Source organism: Triticum urartu, chromosome 6A (genome assembly GCF_056163025.1).
Source record: "Triticum urartu cultivar PI428250 chromosome 6A, HENAU_Tu73, whole genome shotgun sequence".
Taxonomy (NCBI): domain Eukaryota; kingdom Viridiplantae; phylum Streptophyta; class Magnoliopsida; order Poales; family Poaceae; genus Triticum; species Triticum urartu.
This window is the reverse complement of record NC_141878.1, coordinates 11,026,731-11,035,268: the sequence shown is the minus strand read 5'-3', so window position 1 is coordinate 11,035,268 and position 8,538 is coordinate 11,026,731. Positions and strand designations below refer to the sequence as shown.

The 8,538-nt window shown below is 43.4% G+C and overlaps 1 pseudogene across 1 annotated transcript; it reads left to right on the top strand.

The window, feature by feature from the left end:
* The first annotated feature begins 4,618 nt into the window (after window positions 1-4,618).
* LOC147963139 (uncharacterized) lies at window positions 4,619-8,204 on the top strand (annotated as a pseudogene). The gene is made up of 4 exons (XR_015607853.1): window positions 4,619-4,772; window positions 4,881-4,918; window positions 5,106-6,318; window positions 7,164-8,204. The product of XR_015607853.1 is annotated as an uncharacterized LOC147963139 (transcript).
* The last annotated feature ends 334 nt before the right edge of the window (window positions 8,205-8,538 follow it).

Here is an 8,538-nt window from a genome sequence, read left to right as displayed (position 1 = left end):
TTACATTCCGGCTGTGGCATGGCCTATCTGGTGTGATACTTCCAGGAGAAGTATCAAGGGGACAAGTGGAAGAACGCTCTAAAGGACGAGATGACAGCGGCGGATAGAATATACACTACACTACAAGTGGTGTGATACAACATTTTTATGTCTAGAAAAAATATACACTACACTACACCAAAATTAGTATGATGGACAAACATTACAATAGTAAAATAGAATTTCTAAATTGTATGAGGGGGCCATGGCCCCCATGGCCAACCCCTTGATTAGCTCTCTCTGCCACACACACAAAAATTATTATTTTTTTGAATTTTTCTAATATTTGTTTTTATTTTTTCGTAAGGATGGGTGCAGCTGAGCCTAGGCTCAAAAGTGGATTACCGTCTCTGCCTGTTCTTTTTAGATTCAGACTGAGTATGGTACGTCAAAATAAAATTCAGAGTCGGGGTATGTGTGTGCTGCTCCCTTGGCTTCCGTTACATTGTTGAATGCCACTCGTACCAAATGTCCCAATAAAATAAAAGTCAGGGCATGTATGTGCTGCTACCTTGGGTTCCGTTGCTTTTATTTTCGTGTGCTTTGTAATCAGACTAGTAGTGTTCAACATTGGTGGTGTCCCGTGTGCTTTCTAATCAGACAGTATGTCTGTCCAAGATTTGTGGTGTCCCGTGCGAAAACTTGTTTTGGTGCATGACATCCTGTGGTATGCTTATCTTCGCCATGCATTTCAAATGCAGATGCCCTCCTTCGACAAGTCTGCTAGATTTAGCAACAGATCGAACATCGTCAGCCACTGATCTTCCCCTCTTCCCCAACTGCAACCGAAACCGGGGTTCAGTGTCATCAAAGGCACGACAGACGTCTTTTACCTGAATGGATTGGTTCAAAGATTTATTTACAACAGTGTGTCGACTCTTGTTTTCTATCCACGGAAGGGTTCTTGTGTGGCTATCCACTAGTTTGCTGGAGCAATGGCGTTCCATTCCCTTGCATTGTTCTCCGGTTCATCTACATGGAGTTGGAGCAAGCAACCGGGTGATTATCTGGCGAACACCTCATTGGCATCGGAGGGAGGATCAAGGTATATACCGAGGTCAGCTCAGCGATGGCAAATTCATCACCATGAAGAAGATTCCGCCCCTTGGAGGTGCGGATGAAGACTAAGAGTTCCTCTCTGAGGTATGCAAACAGTTGCAAATCATGCAGCTCTGTTACTTTGTGAAGCCTGAATTCTCATGTAGAACACATCCATGATCCATTACCAATAATTGGCATCTTCAACTTCCAACAAGGACAAACAAGAAAATTAAGCAATCAAGTTCATGTCATGACTGAACTACTGTCACATGGTGCCATCGCTGTGATACTGCTCGGAGAGGCTACGAGTGTTCAAGCGCATGACCAATGGAAACCTGAGGCAGTGCCTGGACTTGAGGAGCAATAGGGGAAGAAGCCCATGAGCTCGCCTGCACGGATATTGGTTACGTTCAGGTACTTCGCAATGGGGTACACCACCATTGACACGGCATCACTCAAGTCGGAACGTGTTCAGCTTCGGCATGGTAGTCTTCGAGCACATAATCTGTTCGGAGCCCCAGAGGAAGGAAACATCTCGATGGGTGAGACCCGAACAGATGACATCCCTCAGGTCTCTGATGAGGAAAACAACCTTCTAACAGCCCCATACTCTGAGGAGGAAGTTAGAAAGGCAGTTTTCCTAATGGAGCATAACAAAGCCCCGGGTCCGGATGGTTTTCCTGCTGAGTTCTATCAGAAATTCTGGGAAGTCATCAAACCGGATCTCCTACTTTTGTTTACCGACCTACATGCTGGCCAACTAGAATTGTTCCGCTTAAACTTCGGTGAGATTATTTTATTACCTAAGGTTAATGAGGCTGAACGGATACAACAATATAGACCTATTTGCCTCCTTAATGTTAGTTTTAAAATATTCACAAAGGTTGCGACTACTAGGCTAAATTCGGTTGCTGAACATGTGGTTCGGCCTTCACAGACAGCTTTTATGCAAGGCAGACACATCCTAGATGGAGTTGTTATCCTTCATGAAACAGTCCATGAATTACACCGGAAAAAGTTAAATGGGGTGGTACTCAAAATAGACTTTGAAAAGGCTTATGACAAAGTCAAGTGGCCTTTTCTTCAACAGACTCTCAGAATGAAAGGATTTTCTGAAGAGTGGCACGCTATGATTCATAGCTTCGTTTCTGGAGGTAGTGTTGCCATTAAGGTCAACGATGATGTTGGACACTATTTCCAAATGAAGAAGGGATTGCGACAAGGTGACTCGGTATCGCCCATACTATTTAATATAGTGGCGGATATGCTAGCGGTCATGATTGAGCGTGCCAAGGTTGATGGCCAAATTGATGGGGTAGTAAATCATCTAGTTGATGGTGGTCTCTCTATACTTCAATATGCCGATGATACGATTCTCTTCATGGATGATGACCTCGAGAAAGCGAGAAATCTGAAACTAATTTTATCAGCATTCGAGCAACTCTCGGGTCTAAAGATCAATTTTCATAAAAGTGAATTGTTTTGCTTTGGCGAGGCCCAAGACGAGGCCCACCTGTACGCTCAACTGTTCGGATGCGGGTTGGGTCAGTTTCTCATCACATATTTGGGGATACCGATACATTATCGGAGACTCACAAATGCTGAATGAAAACACGTCGAGGAGAGACTGCAAAAAAGACTTAGCAGTTGGAAAGGTAAACTGCTGTCTCTGGGTGGAAGATTGGTACTCATAAATTCAGTAGTTAGTAATATGATACTATATATGATTTCCTTCTTCCAGTTACCGAAAGGAGTTTTACATAGATTGGATTATTTCCGATCAAGATTCTTTTGGCAAGGAGATAGCGAGAGTAAGAAATATCGACTGGCTAAATGGAGTGTGGTTTGCCGTCCCAAAGACCAAGGCGGGTTGGGCATTCATGACCTTGAGGTTAAGAATAGGGCCCTCCTCGACAAATGGTTGTTTAAATTACTAACCGAAGATGGTGTATGGCAAACCCTCCCAAGGAGGAAATATGTGGGTTCCAAGGCGATATCCCAAGTATATTGGAAGCCTGGGGATTCCCACTTTTGGGCAAGTCTAATGGCTACGAAGAAATATTTCTTCTGCTATGGATCCTTCTCAATTAAGGACGGCTCGGAAATTAGATTCTGGGAGGACAAGTGGCTAGGAAATGCCACACTCCGGGAACAATATCCGGCTCTATACAACATTGTACGCCACAAAGGTGATACTATCGCCACGGTAATGGAATCATTTCCACCAAATGTGACGTTTAGAAGAGACTTAATTGGACCCAGACTCCAATCGTGGAATATCCTGCTCCAACGGTTGTCCACGGTGCAATTGTCATATGGGTCTGATGTATTCCGATGGAACCTCCATGGGAATGGACAATTCTCAGTGGCTTCTATGTATAGAGCGTTAATTCAGTCCGATGTGCCAGTTGTTAATAACAAGAAGATCTGAAAGATGAAGATACCTCTTAAGAATAAAATCTTTGCATGGTATCTTCGTCGCGGAGTCATTTTTACTAAAGATAACCTTATTAAGAGGAATTGGCATGGAAGCCCGCAATGTGTATTTTGTCACCATGAGGAGACAATAAAACATTTATTCTTTCAATGCAAATTGGCTCGTTCTATATGGTCAGTCATCCAAATAGCTTCTGGCTTGTATCCTCCCTGTAGTGTTGCTAATGTATTTGGTAACTGGTTACATGGGATTGATCACAGGTTTAGAACTCTTCTCAGGGTGGGAGTACTTGCCATTATTTGGTCGCTTTGGCTATGTAGAAATGATAAGGTTTTTAACGATAAAAGTACTTCTCTGTTGCAGGTTATCTACAGATTTACCGGGACTCTTCGTTTATGGTCCTCTCTACAACGCGTGGAGAATCGAGACCTGTTTACGGAGGTGTGTACACGATTGGAGGCTACGGCGAGGGATACTTTTACCCAACATGGGTGGCAACATGATCTAAGGATTGGCCCCCCTCCATATTAGGCGTTATACGGACTCTACATGTTTCGTTGTAATTCGCCTTTCTATTTTTATTTTGTGTGAGAGGATCTTATTTGGCTGTGTGCATCTTAGTCATGCAGAGGCCGGGTGTAATGCTTAAATCTTTTAAGTAATAAAGCGCCCCTTTTCGAAAAAAAAAAACTGTCCGGCAAGGGGAGCGGTGCTGGTGACCAGAGCCTGGTGACATGGCCAATGTTGAGGCTGGTGGACTACTAGCAGGCCGGTAAGTCTCCCTTCAGGAGTATGTAAATACATTTGCTATATGATGAAGAATACATCTCATCAGGAAGCCTATTTTTTAAAAAATATCAGGAAGCCTATTTGATTCCTTCACATTGTACCTGTTATGAAAGAGTCTGGCTTATTTGAAAATCTCTAACAGGCCGGCATACTTGAATTGAATGCGTGTTTATCCCTGTTTCTCCACAACGTGTTTTTGTTTTTTTTCCTTTTGAGCAAACGTGTTCTTGTATGTAAAAAAGAAAAAAGTAATGTGCGGGCCGGAAGAGATATGGGCTGCTCTGCAACATAGATGGGCCTTAACTGATGGGACCATGTTGGCTGGACTCGTCCTCCTCTCTGTCAAATCTGCTCTGCCTCTCGATCTCCTCCACCGCAGCACCCGCCCGGAAGCGCCGGCGACCTCAGCAGCCGCCCGTCCCGTCCGGCGGCCGGCCTTTGTTCTCCATCTCGTCGCTTTACTAATGTGAGTTCTTCTCCATCCTTCGCATTTTCTTTTCTTTCCGTCTCTCTTGTCTCGGGATCAAACCCTAGATGTAGTTTTCTCCCCAAACTAAACCCTGCCCTGCAATAGATGATGGATGCTGCTGCTGAGGACGTTCCCCACCATAGGTAAGATCCATCAAATCAATCTCCACATCTCTTTCCCTCAGTCCCTATTTCGTTTGTCTCGTAATCTGTATTGGATGGCTGCTAAGTGTTAGAAATTTTGCAAGCAGAGTTATTGTTTCAAGCAATTTTTCCATTGCATTTACATCGGCTTGCATCTTTTGCTCACCGATTAATTTGGTTTCCCCAGATTCGATATCGAGCAGATACCATGTGCGCCTATGGCTGCCTGGGCACATCAGCACTCGCCAACATCGATGTTGGTAGCTGTATCCAAGGTGCTCGACGACGACGACCTTCTCAGGGAGATCCTTGTCCGTGTCGGCTTCCCCACCCTCGTCTGTGCCGCCCTCACCTGCAAGCACTGGTACCACCATGCCTCAGACCGCCAGTTCCTCGACCGTTTCCGTGAGCGTCACCCGCCTTGCCTCCTCGGCTTCTATGTCGATATTTGGACCGATCCAACCGCGGTTCCACGACTGCCTCAGCCAACGGAGCTCGACGCCATCTGCAGCCGTGCGAGCTTCAGCCTAGACACCCTCGACCTGAGCATTGTGACTGAAATTATTGGCTGCCTGAATGGCAGCGTCCTCGTGAGTTCTGATAGTAGCAATTTTACAGCTGGAGTGCACAGCCCATTGCACCCTGAGAGAGGCTTGGCTGTCATCCCGCCTTCCCCGCCAATGAATTCTGTGGACTGCTATTCCTTTTCTTAGATGCAGCTCCTTGCCAAGGAGGAAGGTGACAGCTTGTCCTACATTGAATTGTCGGTGGGGTCTAACAAGGAGAGAACAAAATCTATGGTGAAATACATTGGGAAATGGTGATGTGGTGTGGCGCAAGCATCTTACCTTGGCCACAGACCAGCTCATTGTTCCGCGATGGGAACCAAAAGCTGTCCTCGCCGATGATAAAATCTATATACCGAGCGCTCCAAACGATATTTTTATCTTGGATTTGATGACCTCGATCATCTCCAGGAGTCAGCTCCCACAAGGGGTGGAGTATTGCAACGGGGACACCAAGTTAGCACGGGCTGATGATGCTTCTGGTTTGTATCTTGTCCATGCCAAGGAGCTTCAGCTTCGCATCTGGCTTCACAAGGCGGGCAACTGGTTGCTGACGGACACCATTTGCTTGCGTGACATGGTTGCTAATTTGAGAATGCCTAGTTGCAAGATTGAGGATGAGCCCACTGCCCCTCTCCGGATGCACCATGTGGGGGACTATGCTGAGTTTTTTATCTTGGAGATGGGTGGATGCGCACTCTACTTAGATATCAAGTACAAGAAACTGCGTAAATTGTATGACATGACAGAGACAGAACAATGCTTCGGTGAAATCCATCCTTTTATGATGATTTGGCCACCCAGATTCCCTCTGCTCAAGGATGATCCTCCAAGGTTTGCCTTTTGGTCTTTAGATGATCTGTATATTGCTTTTGTTGAGGTTACATATTTTTTCAATGTGCACTGTGCATCACACTGTTTGGTATCGTTGTGCGATGGTTTTAGTATACTATTGATTCTTTAGGGCATTTTAGATAATGCTGCCTTAAGATATTTTATATCATTTTTGTGTTGGGGTAATATTAGATGGTGTTTACGACCTACAAACGAGTTGAGGGACGAAAAATATACCTTTCCCCCTACAAAAGTATAGAACTTGTATTAGAGCTGAAAGAGCATAGCCTTGTTATCATGTGGACCACTGTACTTCCTTGTCCTGAAATATTATCAAAAACTGATCGATCAACCCTGTTCTTTTAGCTTCCCATTTATTAAATCATGGTGTAAATTCCCCCCTTTGAACTTTTGGCTACGTGAGTTTTGTAATGCTGCTTTCTGTAGTTCTTTCTCGAGCACAAATCGATTATAAATTATACACAGCCACGTATGCTTGAGTTTATGCATGGTTTGTGATTCACACATATCAACCATGAATGTTTTTCCTTTTATATGACAAGTAGCTAGTCCAAGCTAACAGTGGGTAATTTGTACTTGTGGTACAGGCACTCAGTCTTGTATGGTCAGATTTTTTTTACTCAAATCTAAACTAGTAAATAGGACCATGTCAGTCTGCAATATGAGGGTACTTAAGCTGTACTGGCGGTAGCTTTTGATTTAAAACAACTATGTCGATGTACGAAGTTAATTCTTTTGATTTCCGAGTGCACATAACATTGAATACTCTTGAAGCTGAATTACATGCACTCTATCATGATCCTTCCTCTGCTCTCTTTAACCAGAAATGCCAAGTGAAGGCGGATATCAAGGAAGCTTTTGAATGGTCAGTGATAAGGGCGTCACGAATGAGGAGCAGAGAGATGCATTTCCTTCGTCGCTGTTCTGACCGTCTTTGTTATAACTCATAATCGATTAATTAGGATGCTATTAACTCGAGCAGGTAATCCAATGTCTATGGTAGGCTTACTAAGGGCATGAGGTGTTGATGAACTAATCATTTCTAATTCTAGTAGTTAGGCTGAATTAAGGAAACTGCAAGTGGGATTGTGACCAGTGGACTGCAAAGTGTACAGTTAAAACTGTCTTCCACATATCATAGACAAAAACTATTGTGGTGATCATTTTTTTATTAGGGAACTGCTGGCATTTTGTTAGTCTTACACATATATGTAACTTAATTCCTTTATGCTACTGTTGTTTCTTATATTTAATCAAGGGTGGTTTAGTATTTTATATATGTAAGCTTGTAGCATGGAAACTGATCTATTAAGAATGACTCTGTTAACGGAACAAGAGTTTGGGCTTGCCTTTTTAGACAACAGTTCCGTAACCATGTGCTTTGGGTATGAGTTTATCTCATGCCATTTTATATGCCCAGTTTCTTACTATATCATAATTTCCTATTTGAAGCTGCGTTAATTAAATGGTAAACATAAATTTGAATCTCCTTTTTAGTCCTAGGGATATCCATAGATTTCACAAGACTCTATGGTGCTGCTGGGTAAAAATGTATGCTTATTGGACCTGCTGTTATTTGAAACCTCGTTATGGGCCTGGAGTAGAGTATGGCGCAGCAAGGGTCAGATAGGCTCCTGAGTAGACTTCTGATATGTTAATGCCTGATAAACAAGATAGTCTATTTGCTTTAAAGTCTCCTAGGAATGTTAATTTCATTTTGTTTTCTCTGGCTGATTGTAAAGGTTGACACTGTATACACTCTCAACGCTTTTCGTTCAACTTTGTTCTTCAGAATACTAAGCCGATATCCAGCTATAAGTTCTGTTATTAGTTATGCATATATGGACACCAAATGTAAATGGAAATATGCCGTGTCATGTATACTAAGGCATCTATTTTCTGAATCAATGAAGGAAATAAGATGTATTCCTTGAAGGAATTTGTCGCTTTATCTCTTGAATTGCACCTCATATTCTCTCGTCTTTGTTCAAAACCAAGGACTAACTTGCATTTTGTTGTCAGTTTCAAGTGGGTCACAAGATAGTTATCCTCTATTGGACTAGTATAGGCCATTGGTGTCAATGAATCATTATTCTTTCCACCTGTATATGTTGAGGAACCATTAGAGCATCTCCAGCCGTTGGTCCCCCAGGCGACTCGAAAAATCACCGCCTGGGGGAGAACCGGCGCTAAAAATCG